Here is a 13,897-nt window from a genome sequence, read left to right as displayed (position 1 = left end):
AAAAATTATTATAAAAAGTAATGGCGATAGAGTATGGCTGGGTGACTACCCCGGATCCGTGCCCCGCACTCGCACAGCACCGGCCCGTCCACCCCCCGCGCTGCTCACATCCTGAAGTCTCCTCATTCTCCCACCACGTTACATTCATTTCAGACCCGTCCATTTATACATCAAATGGGGGGGGGGGGTTATTTCACGGCAAAACTAACATGTGACTAAAGACGACTCTAATCTGTTACCGTCATCCTCTACAATTAGCTCTCAGTATAACTCATGGTATATTAAAGACGCCAAGCGATTGCTAATGTCCCATCTCCCTCCCCCTGCGCGCGGCAGCTACAATGGTGCGCTCCAGATCGGTGACGTCACCTTTCAGCTGTTCTGAGGAGAAAGGCTTGTGTGGAGTTTGAATGTGGTCTCAGTCAGTGGACATGGCTGCTGTGAGGGCTGCGCGGGGAGCAGGCGGCCGTGCTGCTGGCGGGATACCGAGCTGCTGAGCGGCTTTACTCAGCACAGCGGCCATTGCTAAGAATGAGGGACCTGTAACACTGGAAACTTAGAGAAGAAGCCTCCGGCTGCAGCAGCATCTCCGCTCCCTTCTGCCTCCAGGACCGCTGGCTGCGGACGGAGGAAGTGACAACTTTGTGCCTGCATTGATCTGGTAAAGGAATCTCCCGTGTCTGTAGTGAGCGCTCAGGGTCACGGCTCCCTCTGCCCCGGGGGCAGCGCTGGAGGAGGCTTATGCACAGTACTTCGCCTTAGCAACCAATTAGATTCCGGCTTTCAAATTGCCAAGGCATGTGTATTCATAAAAGCTGCAACCTGATTGGTTGCTGCAGCTTCTCCACTTTTCCTTAGCAGTTTGGTTCCATCTCCCTGGATAAGCAGCCTCCTGTTACGTGTCTGGGCTGTGTGACGTCCAGGGCCTGAAGAGTTAATGTTATTTACCTGCTGGGATTGTTGTACATGATGTATGAGCAATATGTTCACTTCTGTATGGGAGGCTGCGTTGTGTCTGATGGGCAGAGTAGTGCACGTGCCGCTGTATTCTACCCATGCAGAACCCACTGGGCACCGTTGGCGCCTGTTAGTGACCATTGTGTCATGAGTCCGGCATCTTTCATTTTAGGTTTTTTTTTCTTTGCTTTGATGACGGAACAAGAAGAATGAAATGCAGATGTGAACTGGGCCTGAAATGAGTATTGTGTGCTGGTGTCTCCCATAGTGACCCAACGTGTGAACTATACATTATTAATGGGGTCTCCATAGTGTCATACATGGAGCATCAGTAGGATTGGTGGGATCTGACCTATCCCAAGACTGGAGGTGCTGGTTAGTACAGTGCGGCACCATGTAAGGCTCCATTCACACATTCGCAGGGATATTCTGATGGTCTGTTACACATTAGGAAGAGACACAAGTGATCCATAGCATCAGCTATGAGAATAACAGAGGCACCTCAGTGATTATCACAGGTCCTTTTTGATGTGGTTTTTTTTTTTAGAACTGAAAATATTGCTTGCAGAAATGGTTTTTATTTTTATTATGATTCATTCTAAAAGTAAGAACAAAGATGAACTCCATAATAAAAATGGAGCTTTTCTGCTTCTATTTGTATAATTGATGAAGCAGGGGGATCACTTATTACATTTTCTCTCCATAAACAGAACAAATGGAATATGTGAGTGTATGTGTGAACAGAGCCTAAGTGTGTGGGAAAATGGGATACTTTTTTTTGTGTGGGTTCAGGGGGGGGGATGTGTCAGTACGGAGTAGCACAGCCAACTGCACAATTCTATATAGGCAAAGATTGTATTCGCTGGGGTTTCTATCGTTTCTGGTGACTCATTGATTGACTTTAACATATGCTGCATGGTGCCTTAAAGGAGTATTCCCATCTCCAGTATGTAGTAAGTATAATATTAGCAAATTCCTCCAATTAGAAATGTAGTGTAGTTCTGCAGATTCGCTATGTCTCTTACCCCATGTGCAGGGAATTGCAGTAGCTTAGGTATCCATGGTTACGACCACTAAGAGAGAACTCGGTATATGAGTGGTCGTAACCATGGATACCTAAGCTACTGCAATGCCCTGCACATGGGGTAAGAGACATAGCGAATCAGAAGAACTATACTATATTTGTAATTTGAGGTGGTTTTTTTTTTTTATTATTCCTACTACATATTGGGATAGGATCTTGGAGATGGGAATACCTCTTTAACTGGCTTAAAGGGATTGTCCACCACTAGACTACCCCTTATTAGTGGGCCCAGGGAGGTAAGCATCAATTTTTTTTTTCTCATCTCCCGTACACTTTCTGCTTGGACAAACTGTGAATTCTCATAAGACGCCCCTGCAAAATGTGGGTACCGGCAAACCAGCGGGGGACATAGTTTGCATATGGTGGCGCATCTCTCGCCCTATAGGTAAGTATCAATTTTTCTTTTCTCACCTCTCAGGGCCCGACATATATATAGATCTATACGTCTATCTGTATCTCAATGGCTTTTGCATTGCTTGGCAGAATCGCATTGTCTGCCCAGTGTAGTTATATCCAGGATGGCAGCGGTGTCTTCTTCATGGCTGCCTGCTCTTTGCATATTGGCAAATGTTGATGCTCTTCTGAATAAGCTTTGCATTGACTGAAGCAGCAATATTCGCCTGTGATAGTAGAAGACGTGTGTATTTGGCAGAGAAGCCGTTCCTCTCCTCTGCTGATCTCTAGATACTCTACAGTACATGAAACTCTATACTGCCTGTCTTATGCTGCTATACCCAGATCACCGGGGCTTCCAGGCTCCAGACATTTTACCAAGCAGCTCTCACTTTTTTTTAAAGTGTGTCTGCCTGCCTGCCTGCCTGACTGACTGTTCAAACCAAGGACAGGTGCTCGGTCCAATCATCTATATACACCTTCCCACCTGCTTGTTGTCCCTCTAACTCCACCCCCCTTTGTTGATTGACATCTTTGGCTTCATAGTCCCAGAGAAGGGTGACGATAGAGGGGAAACAAGCAGATGGGCAGGTGTATATAAATGACTGTCCCCGACGTGAAGCACCAAGTGGCTAAGCTTGCTTTGTACAGTCATTCTGTGCTGACAGTCCCTTCAACCCTGTCAGAGTGGGTAACTTCTCTATAGCAGAGGTCTTCAACTGATGGCTCTCCAGCTCTATGATACTAGAGGCTAGGAAAATTGACATGAGTCGGAGGCTGCTGGAGGTTGTAGCCTTTACAGTAGTTGGAATGACAGCATTGAAGTGGTTGTTCAGGCTCAGTACAAAAGTCTGTAGTCACGATTCGGCAATGTGTAGGTGGTCACATGACCACATGTATTTCATTTGCAGACTTGCTGTCACGTGCTGACTAGTCTCATCCAGCTTAACTCAATTCTCTTCTATTGAGGGAATCAACATGCATCAAACATGTGGTCACATGACAGTCCTCTTGCATTGGGACTATAGTGGAATTGTCCCAGTATGCGCACCACACATGGTCATGCAGTGTCGGACTGCAGTGCCAAGGGCACACCAGTAACCAACTCCAGAGCCCCACTTTTCAGCTACATGCAAATGTGACATTATCCTCAATCACAAATGTATATAACAATGAACTGGGCAGATTTACATGAATAAGATGCTGCCTTTGTCTGTACATAGTGATTCATGTATATAGTGCCAAGTACTGCTCATATAAGAGGGTGGTGGCCCACCGGAGGATTCTCCTGTTCTCTCGTGGGCCAGTCCAAGTCATGTTTCCGGCAATCGCTTAGTGACTGCAGACTTTTGCTCGAGCCCGAACATCCCCTTTAAGGCTATGTTCACATCTTTAGACCCCCTATGTTTGTTATAGAGGTCAAGAGAATTTCTCTGCATATACCCCAAATGTGTCTATGGGGATCAATTCTCCTGGCAGATTAGAAAATGGCCTCTGTTGGACCTGGATAGCTTATTTTTTTTACTTTATAGAGAAGAGGCAATGGATGACGTCTGCCTCTACAGTGCCATACTTCAGAGCATAATTCAGGCAATATCTCTGACAGAAGGATCTAATGAGGTGTAAGTAGATGATAAGATCACTTTATTTTATGTTTATTTTAAAAATTGTTCAAGCATTTTACTTGTATGTAACATGACTAGGAGATGTTTCTAGGTGCCAATCGGAGCTCTGGCTTTACTTAGAACTGTTTCACATGCTTACCGTAATTATGGCTCTGTTTTGTACACTGTGGTTTAGCCATGATTTTGCAGAAAAAAAGTGCAATATGAGTTCACATGTGAAAGAACAATTAGGCTGAGTTCACACGATGCATTTTTCATGCGTTTCCGCGGCGTTTTTGCAGTTGCGGAAACGCATGAAAAACGCATGGTAGAAGGGCAGCAATGTTCCCCAATTGAAATCCGCATGTGCTGTGCCCATGATGCGGATTTTTCCGCAGCGTAAACGCTGCGCTCAAAAATCCGCAGCATGTCAATTAATTTTGCGGAAACGATGCTTTTTTGGCGCCATTGACTTGTTAAAGTGGGTAGTCCAGAATGTCAGCTCCACTTCTGACTGGTGGTCCCTACTGGTCTCTGTTGGCTTCTGTACAGCTTTGATGTGCTGCATGTACAGCACAAGACCATGGTGGTCAGGGACTGTCTGCAGCGGTCACATGGATGTGTGGGAGGTCATCGCTGCAGGGAGGTACGGCAAGGCTATGGGGGACCACTTCAGTATCAGTGCTTTCTACATCTTATGCATTTACTGTATATTTTTCTGATCAGATATCACTTTGGTGAGGTTTACAGGTTGTGAATTTGCAATGACCTGCTTTCTTTATTTTTTTACTTTTACGATCATAAACTCTACTCTTAGAAGGATTGCTTGTAATTGTAGAAAGTGTTACTACTTATGGCTATGCTTCGGTTGGATGCAAGCAGTGGTCTTATAAGGGTGTACTATACAGGTGGTGTTTTTGTCTAAAACTCCGCAGAATTTCTTCCTCCATAGTTCTACTTAATGTTTTTTTCTTATTTCATGGAGAAAGACGACTAATTCCACGAAATGAGGACCTGTCACCAGATCTTATTCCGGTTGCTTCCCTTGAGTATTCGTTTGTTTGCTTTTTGTTTTTTAAATTCCACCATACAATCCTAGAGATATGGGCCTTTATATCTATATCTTTAAATACTTTTTACTAAGTGGGCGTTGCTCACAGGATAATGCAAAGCAATATGGAGACACGCCCCTGAGGATATTGTGAGCCACACCCCCTTGGTAAAGACTGTACATGTAGCACGCATTAACAAGGTCCATATCTCTGGAATTGTATGGTGGAATTTAACAAAAACGAATGGAATAAAATGAGGGCAAAATCTTCATACTAAAAAGAATGAAGAAGTAGAATAGATATAAAAAGAATGAACATAATAACTTATTGATCCAAAAATATATGGAGAGGTATAATGGGTTTCTTGGGCATTTTAGACATGGAATGGACACATCCCATATGAACAGGTGCATATTATATTCCCTGTGCTTGTTAGGTGGGGAATCAGCATGGAATATGTGGATTGCAGGGGAATGAACACCTAATATAAACCTATTTGTATGGGATATATGTTCATTCCTCCCCTAACAAGCAACCTGTTTATATGGGATATGTGTTCATTCCTCCCCTAACAAGCAACCTGTTTATATGGGATATGTGTTCATTCCCTTATTTTATCTACAGATATTCCATATTGAAGATGCCTAAGAAACCTATTATACCTCTCCATATTTTTAGAGTAACAAGTTATGTTCATTCTTTTTATTTATTCCTTTACTTCATTCTTTTTAGTATGTCCCCCAAAACTGCCCACTTATGACTGTGACTGGTTCTCTTTAAGCCCAGTCTAGGGTGTCTTGTCTGTACATGTTTTCACAAGTGGACTTCCCTATGGACAAGTGCAAATACTGCATGGTAAGGCTATGTGCACATGCTGCGTTTTTTGTGTGTGTGTTTTTTTTCTGCACAGAAATGGGTCAAAAACGCGTTGCAAACCTTATCCCATGATCTCCTATGACATTTTGCAAGTTCTGTGCACATGATCAGGATTTTTCCTGACTGAATTTCATGTGCAGAAAAAGAAGCAGCATGTCCATTCTTTTTGCGTTTTGGCCTGCGTTTTTCCTATACAATGCATTGGAAAAAACACATGGCAAAAACGTACAAAACACACATGCAAACGCTGCGTATTTTCTGCATCGTTTTTGCAGCAAAGCGGTGCAGAAACGCTGCAGAAATTTCTGCAAGCAAATACAGATCTTGCGTACATAACCTAAGGCTATGTGCACATGTTCAGGAATTGCTTGCAGAAATTTCTGCAGCGTTTCTTCACCTCTTGGCAGCAAAAATGCTGCGGAAAATCCAGAGCGTTTACATGCGGAAACGCACAAAGAATGGACATGCTGCTTCTTTTTCCGCACATGAAATCCGATCAGGAAAATTCCTGATCATGTGCACAGAACTTGCAAAATGTCATAGGAAGATAAGGTATGCAATGCGTTTTTGGCCCATTTCTGCGTGGAAAAAACTCACCAAAAACGCACTGTGTGCACTTAACCTAATACTGCTGAGCACTGAAAAATGTAGAAATTGATCAGATCATTGAGGCAAGTGCTTTCTGTCCTGCAGAGTGTGAGGCTGTCATTTGACGCTGCATTATTATTATGTCAATCTGAGTCTATCTAGACCGTCTCTTGTGAACAGTGAGGAGGAAACCATATTAATGCTTCCTATTCTGTATACTACACTGGTTTAGCGTTGTGTACGCAGCCATGGGAAAGGCAGACTGTGGTAAACCATTTCTGCTTTCTATGGGGGATTCCGGCTGTGTCTGACAGCTGGCTCCACACGTCTCTAATGTTGTACACCTGCAATACTATGCAGTGGCATTTTAAAGCATTGCTGCGATGTAGAATGCGGATCGCCTGGCTGTTTATATTTTCTCGATGGTCCATAAGTAGTTAAAGAGAATCTGTCAATAGGATCAACCCTCCTAAGATATCTATATGGGCATGTAGGTCATAGGAAGCTGAAAGCTGATGTCTTATTTCAGAGAAACCCATTTTTCTTTTACGTAAATGAACTGTTCAGATCTATGTGCCTGACACTGATCTGCATGAGAATCTGTCTCCAGGGATTATTTTAAATAAATGGGGAGTTACCAGTGTGAGACAAGTAACTAACACAGAACAGGAGAACTGAATTTTTTTCTTCTTGCAAACATTTTTTTGCAGCTTTCTGAGCTCTGCTGTATTTCAACCCTGTCTGCATGTGAGATGGAAGCTGAAAAGAACCTGCAGATGTGTCAGGTATAAGCACATACAGCTCTACAATGAGATCAGGAGAGCAGAGAGCGGCCATCACATATCACACTGGGAACTCCCCCCTATTATTTAAAATGACCCCTGGAGGCAGATTCTCATGCAGATGCATGTCCGGCCCATAGTCCTGAACAGCTCATTTACATATAGGAAAAACTTGGATTTCTCTGGAATAAGATTCCTATTCGCAGATATCAAGGTATTTTTATTCAGCTTCCTATGATCTGCATGCCCATAGAGGCTGCTCAGGAGGGCTGATCCTACTGACAGATTCCCTTTAAGATCTACAATTCTGTTGTATTTGGAGGCCTCCAGGCTTGCATGTATTTTTGCTGCATGGCTCTCAGACGTACTGTATACTATCACTTTACTAATGTGGAAAGCTAAGGGTGGGTCACAGCAACGTTTTTGTTTTTCTTTCCCTGTGTTGCAACCATTCTGGCCAGCTACTGTGCAGGGAACTACAGCCTCATTCATTACAATAGTGCAGTGTTGCGCTTCTGGACACCCGCTGGATAGTAGAAATGCTAAGGTGACCTCTGTCTCCAGATTAACGAGGGTCACAAAAATTAGGTTACCCCCAATCTAATGCCCTCTTTTACACAGCGGCCCTCTTTCCATGGAGAGTAGTGATGGTCTCATGTAGCTTGACCAAGAACTTGACACTGTGGTATATAATCACACGATGAATGGTGGGGTTCATTAATCTTAGTCTGCGTGGAATTTCAAAGTTTTGGAAAAGATGGTGGAATAAGAAGCGTTCCTATCACAGATCTTCGAGTGAAATATGTGCGATCGTAGGTGGATTATAATGAGGGCAATCTGGTCTACCACCCGGGGCGAGGCTCTGGTGGGCCCATGGCCAGATTGACCCCATTATAATGTTTTAGGAGGCTATGTTGGGGCTCATACTGTATATAGGAAGCTGTGTGGGGGCTCATACTGTATATAGGGATGTAAGCATACTTACGGTAATTCTATTCAATATTATCTGATTGAATATAAAATAATTATATTAATATTGAGCAGAATTAATTTTCGCCTATTGGTTCAGCCCTCCACAATAGTCATGGTCTGTCATGTGGCCCCTTGGGAAAATTAATCTCCCACCCCTGCTCTTCTAGAGCTGTACATAAGGGGGAAATAAAATTGTGCATAGCACGCTGCCATCTCCCTTGTTTTGCGTTTACAGATGTGAACCTGTGTGAAGTCAAGTGATTATCATATGATTTATCAAAAGGGGTCTTGTGGCATGTCACGTAATACAGTGGGGTGGGAGGAGGGGGGCACACCTTCTAAACTGCCTGGGGGCCCTGGACACTCCTAATCCGCCCCGGTGTGAGATAACAGTTGTGATGTGACGACAAGACAGTAATTATTATTATTTAGTAGTCCGAGTACTGGCATTATGTAAGCTCTGTGGCTCAGTGGGGTTTAGTCCCCTGGTATTCCTGTAGCAGGAGATCCTGTCCCACCTGGCACACAAATGTGTTTCCCATGTCAGGCTGGTAATTTTTTGGCCATAAAATTGCTAAGTTGTGCCAGCCTTGGTTTTGGCTTCCCCTGATCCCCATGTTAGCGTGGGAATGGCAGCAGCTGGTGAGGAGGTGACTTTTTCACAGTCCTATGTAAGTCCATTGTGCCCTGTCTGGACACAGCTTCTGCATTGCTCTCATGCTTGGTGCTTGTGTCGCCTAATCTAACACTTCTCCACTTGAGCTGTCTGCATGCTGCTGGGATGTGATTCTAGATCTCATTGCTCGGCTATGTCATTCCTGCTACCATTCAGTTTGCTGCACCCACTGTCCTATTTCTTTCCCACATATCAGTTTCCCTCAGAAATCTTACTGTATCATATTCGGACCTCCCACATGCAGCATTTTACTTCTGAGCCCCTTGAAGCCTACACTGTAAGGAATTGAGGGGATAGATATCTGAACTATGGCTTCCAAGAATTCCAGCACTACATTGGTTGGCTATAGAAAGTGACCTCAAATACTTTCTGCATACCCAATGATTGCTTTCAATGAAGCGTTTGTTGGACATTTGGGCTTGTGCTCACTATTAGGGTACATTAGCATATGCACATTTTCCACAACTGATTTTGCCAATAATGCATAGCGAATCTGCAGGAAATCCACATGTTACATGCGGATTTGTAACAGATTTTGATGCAGATTTAACAAGGCTTTGTCATTGAAAAGTGAAATGCTGCAGAATCTATATATATAAAAAAAATGTGCTCTCCTCTTTTTTTTTTTTTTTTTTTTTTAATAAAAGTACTTTATGGCAAAAAGTAAACCACATCCCCCTTGTCTTGTCCAAGTTTTTTTTTTTTTTTTTTTTTAAAGAACCTAGTGCAAAAAAGATCTATTAAATGGCATGAAGTATTGAAAAGTCTGGTGCACACATTCATGTAAAGGAAATATTGAAAATAACAGACTTGTGTTCCCTAACGAATTTGTCAGACTTTACTCCAGTACTGTCCATAAAAACACTGGTAAATATCCTCATTGAGGCATCTGAGTGTTACTGCTGCGTCTACAACGCTACAACATGCAATCCTGTCAGCAAACTGGATACAACCCTTAATTTATTCACACATTTCCTGGTGGAATTACAGAGAAAAGAAAAGCGTTCTCCAAAATTGTTCTATCATGGGAAATACTACTATTTTCTTGAGCAGACATGTCTTGTCACAGATCCTTGCCGTTTTCTCCCTCATTGACCAGTGTGCACGCTTTTCCTTCATGAGCTGTGATGGTTTAGTCCAGGGCTGTGTAGTTGGAGTCGGTATAAAATGGACCGACTACGACTCCTAAAATATATACCGTAATAAATTGGGTACAGTAGTTCAATGCAGTTTGTGGGGAATATTTTTTTCATAAGAATTTAGGACATTTCATAACTTTCCCATTCCTGATCTAAGGGTCTAGACTTTTTAGCTGAGGTTAATCTGTGCTACAGTAAATTTCTCACTTAAACATCAGCCATGTATGAGGGAGTCTTAGTCTGTGTCATGGAAATTGAGGAGTCAGAGGTTTGGTTTACCGACTCCACATCCCTGGCCGCGAGGACTGGAGTTTGGGAAATACTGTTTGGTCAAAAATCTCTTAAAGGGACTCTGTCAGCAGGGTTATGCTCTGCAATCAGGAGAGCAGCATGATATAGGCAAAGACTATGATACCAGCGATGTGTCACTTACTGAGCTGCTTGGTGTAGTTTTGATAGAATCGCTGTTTTGTTTGTTGATGTAGCAGACTTAAGTCTTCTACTATGTATATACCCCATCCACACCACTGATTGGCAGCTTCCTATGTACACTGTGAAATATCAGAAAGCTGCCAACCAGTGGTCGGGGCAGGGATACACAGATTAGCCTGACTGGTCTCCACATGAGACCTAGTCTTGCAGTGATAATCTGCTGATATAACACTGATTGCATTGAAACTACAGCGCACGACCTAGTAAGTGACACATCCCTTCACTGGCTCCCCATTACCCAGAAACTCCAGTTCAAAACCCTAACCATGGCATACAAAGCTATCCACAACCTATCTCCTCCATACATCTGCGACCTAGTCTCCCGGTACATACCTGCACGTAGCCTCCAATCCTCACAAGATCTCCTTCTCTACTCCCCTCTTATCTCCTCCTCCCACAGTCGCATACAAGATTTCTCCTGTGCATCCCCCCCTACGCTGGAACTCTGTACCCCAACGTATCAGACTCTCGCCTACCGTGGAAACCTTCAAAAGGAATCTGAAGACCCACCTCTTCTGACAAGCCTACAACCTGCAGTAACCCTCGCTCCACCATGCCGCTGCACGACCAGCTCTGTATCCTCACCCATCTCCTGTAGACTATGTGCCCTCGTGGGCAGGGTCCTCGCTCCTCCTGTACCAGTCAGCGACTTGTATTGTTCAAATTATTGTAATTGTTTGTGCTGTGTACGGTATATCCCTTTCACATGTAAAGCGCCATGGAATAAATGGCGCTATAATAATGAATAATCCCTATAATCAGGCTCTCGGCCCCTACATTATGCTGCTCTGTTTCGATAACAAAACCTGCTGACAGATACAGGGAATTTGTGCCATATCTTTTTAAATGGCAGCCTTCATTTTTACCTTATATAAAAAAGTTGCAGCTTGACAATATTCAACATGCAAGATTTGACGCACCAATCTACTGCTTAAATAGCATAATTTGTGCCAAATGAATCATTTAAGATGTAACGTTTCTTAAATAAGTCGTAGGCTTGAACGGAGTGCATGAAATATTTGGTAGAAGTTATGCCATTTTTGAGAAGTTAAGTCACTCATGGCCTCAATTGGGTTATAGCTGCATAGGATTGCATACAATTCAGTGTATGGCTTTATCCTGTAGCTCTATGAGGCCACGTTCACACAATGCAATACTGTCAATTATCGGATGTTAAAGCAAGTAAAACACTAGTGTTTTTGTTTTATACGTAAAAACGAAACGCTCACAAAGATGCACAGGCTTTTCTTTAGCCTTTTATTGAGTGACGTCTTAGTGGAAAATGCCTGAAGAATGTCCGTGTCGCTTCTCTTATGTGCTTGGCATCTTTTGAAAGCCGTTTAAAAGGAGCCCAAGAGCCTAAATGTTTGATCATGTTTTTCCATACAAATGAATAGGCAGATTCTCGTGAGTGTTTTTCAGTGGAGCCCCACTCCAAAACCAATAAGAAAGAAGCATGGTGTGAACAGACCTTTACCCATTATAGTCTATAGAGATCTTCATATTTATTAATTTACTCACTTATATAGCGCCATTAATTCCACAGCGCTTTACACACATTATGGACACTGTCCCCATTGGGGTCACAATCTAGATTCCCTATCAGTATGTCTTTGGAGTATGGGAGGAAACCCACGCAAACAAGGGGAGAACATCCTTGGTATATGTCCGTGTCTTATGCTTGCCATGTCCGTTTTTTGATCCAAGTTATGAATAAAAATAACATACATGTCTAACGGGTCCATGAAAATTCCTTTTTTTTTGGAGGGAGAGTGTGAATTGAATCCTTAATTGTTTGCCAGGTAAATGAACTTCCCTTTTTTTGGTTATACTTGTTACTAACTACTATAATACAAACACGTGGCAGGAGACTTGCTACACAAGCAATTGTCTTTTAATTAACAAGTTTTTTTTTCGTTTTGCAGTTCTTAATTTTTTTTAGTTCTTTTTTTCCCGTCTGTTGCACACTGATTAGCATGTCTATGTAAATGGCTGTTCATTGTGACAAGTGGGCTCTGACAGCAGGCCTGTGAAAGACGATGAGACAGATAAATGTATAAAACAATAGCAGATTGTGCCTGGGGACATAGGGGAGAACAGATGCTGCAAGCGTTGGCTAACCACAGTTTAAAAGATGCGGGTGTTGGAGCCGGTCCTGCGCAGCTCCGAGCCTTCATCACACCAAAGCCTGGCTGCTCTTACCGGCAAGATGGGGTTAACTGTCATCCCTCCTAAGAGTTCTCCATGTGAATAGCTAATGGATCTGCTGTTTCTCTGTACAATTCTGACATTCAGCCAAGGCTGGCAGGTCAGAGTTGAGCACTTGCAGGCGGACTGGCGAAAAGAGTTGGGGTTCTGGGTGGACAGCCGAGAAGGGGGGAGTAAAGGCGGCAGAGGGGGACACAATAGCCCTCTCTCTGTTCTTCTGGAATGCAAGGGGTGAGTATGATGTGGTTATGAATAAACATCAGTCTTTTCTCGTACACGGAAACATCAGTCTTGTTCATCTTCATCCTCCATTTTTCTTTTATCAGTGCTGTGAAATAAGATTCACCTCATAAGTTTCAAACTTTAGGACCAGTGGCAAAACTAGAGTCCGATGGCCCTGGTGTAAAATTTGGACCTGTAGCGTTCTAGAACTTATAAAGCCATATGTGTTTGCCCCCCCTCCTCTTCCCATGTAATATTGGTCCCCATCCTGGTATAATGTCCCCCTTTCTGGTATTATATATCGCATACTGGGCCCCTTCCATTCTTCTCCAGCTCATTTTAAAAACAAACCCTTCTACTCTCCTTCCTAAGCTCCCACTCCTTGCGGCATCCTCTTCTGTAGCCAACACAGGCGCTGGAAGCTGACTTCGATGTGCTGGCACGGACAGTGCATGATGTCACTGGCAAGCCGACGTCACCTGCCGGCGCAGGGAGCCAGCGAGTCTCTGCACTGCAAGACATTTCACCTGAATGTGCGTCAGAGGAGAGTCCGAAGTGAGAATATGCCTAGTTGTGTAGGAATATGCATCGTGGCGTAAGGAAGTAGGCTTGCAAGTCAATGTGTAAGGTGACCCTTAATGGCAACCATTCTGATTCCCACTTAAATTTATCAGATCAGTGTAATGTGATAGTAATTTGTAGAACCACCGTCGTCGTCCCCCCCCCCCCCCCCCCAAAAAAAAAAAAGATTTGTGATGGCAGATGTAGAGAGATTTTTTGGTGTTTTAAGATGTATCGAAAATAATAAAGCACATTTGTAGGGGGATTAAATTCACAACCCCTGAGCCTTGC

The 13,897-nt window shown here is 43.4% G+C and overlaps 1 protein-coding gene across 1 annotated transcript in view; it reads left to right on the top strand.

The window, feature by feature from the left end:
• The first annotated feature begins 352 nt into the window (after window positions 1-352).
• LOC141201810 (transmembrane protein 198) overlaps window positions 353-13,897 on the top strand; it is a 38,677-nt gene continuing 25,132 nt past the window's right edge. Inside the window, exon 1 of the mRNA XM_073663692.1 lies at window positions 353-661. The gene's annotated coding sequence lies outside the window, so the exon portion shown is untranslated. The remainder of the gene's footprint in view (window positions 662-13,897) is intronic.

The sequence above is a fragment of the Phyllobates terribilis genome, unplaced genomic scaffold (genome assembly GCF_046119375.1).
Source record: "Phyllobates terribilis strain yellow unplaced genomic scaffold, ASM4611937v1 Scaffold_2__4_contigs__length_985480577, whole genome shotgun sequence".
In the NCBI taxonomy this organism is placed as follows: domain Eukaryota; kingdom Metazoa; phylum Chordata; class Amphibia; order Anura; family Dendrobatidae; genus Phyllobates; species Phyllobates terribilis.
The sequence above is the reverse complement of the archived record's forward strand: the minus strand, read 5'-3'. Positions and strand labels throughout refer to the sequence as shown.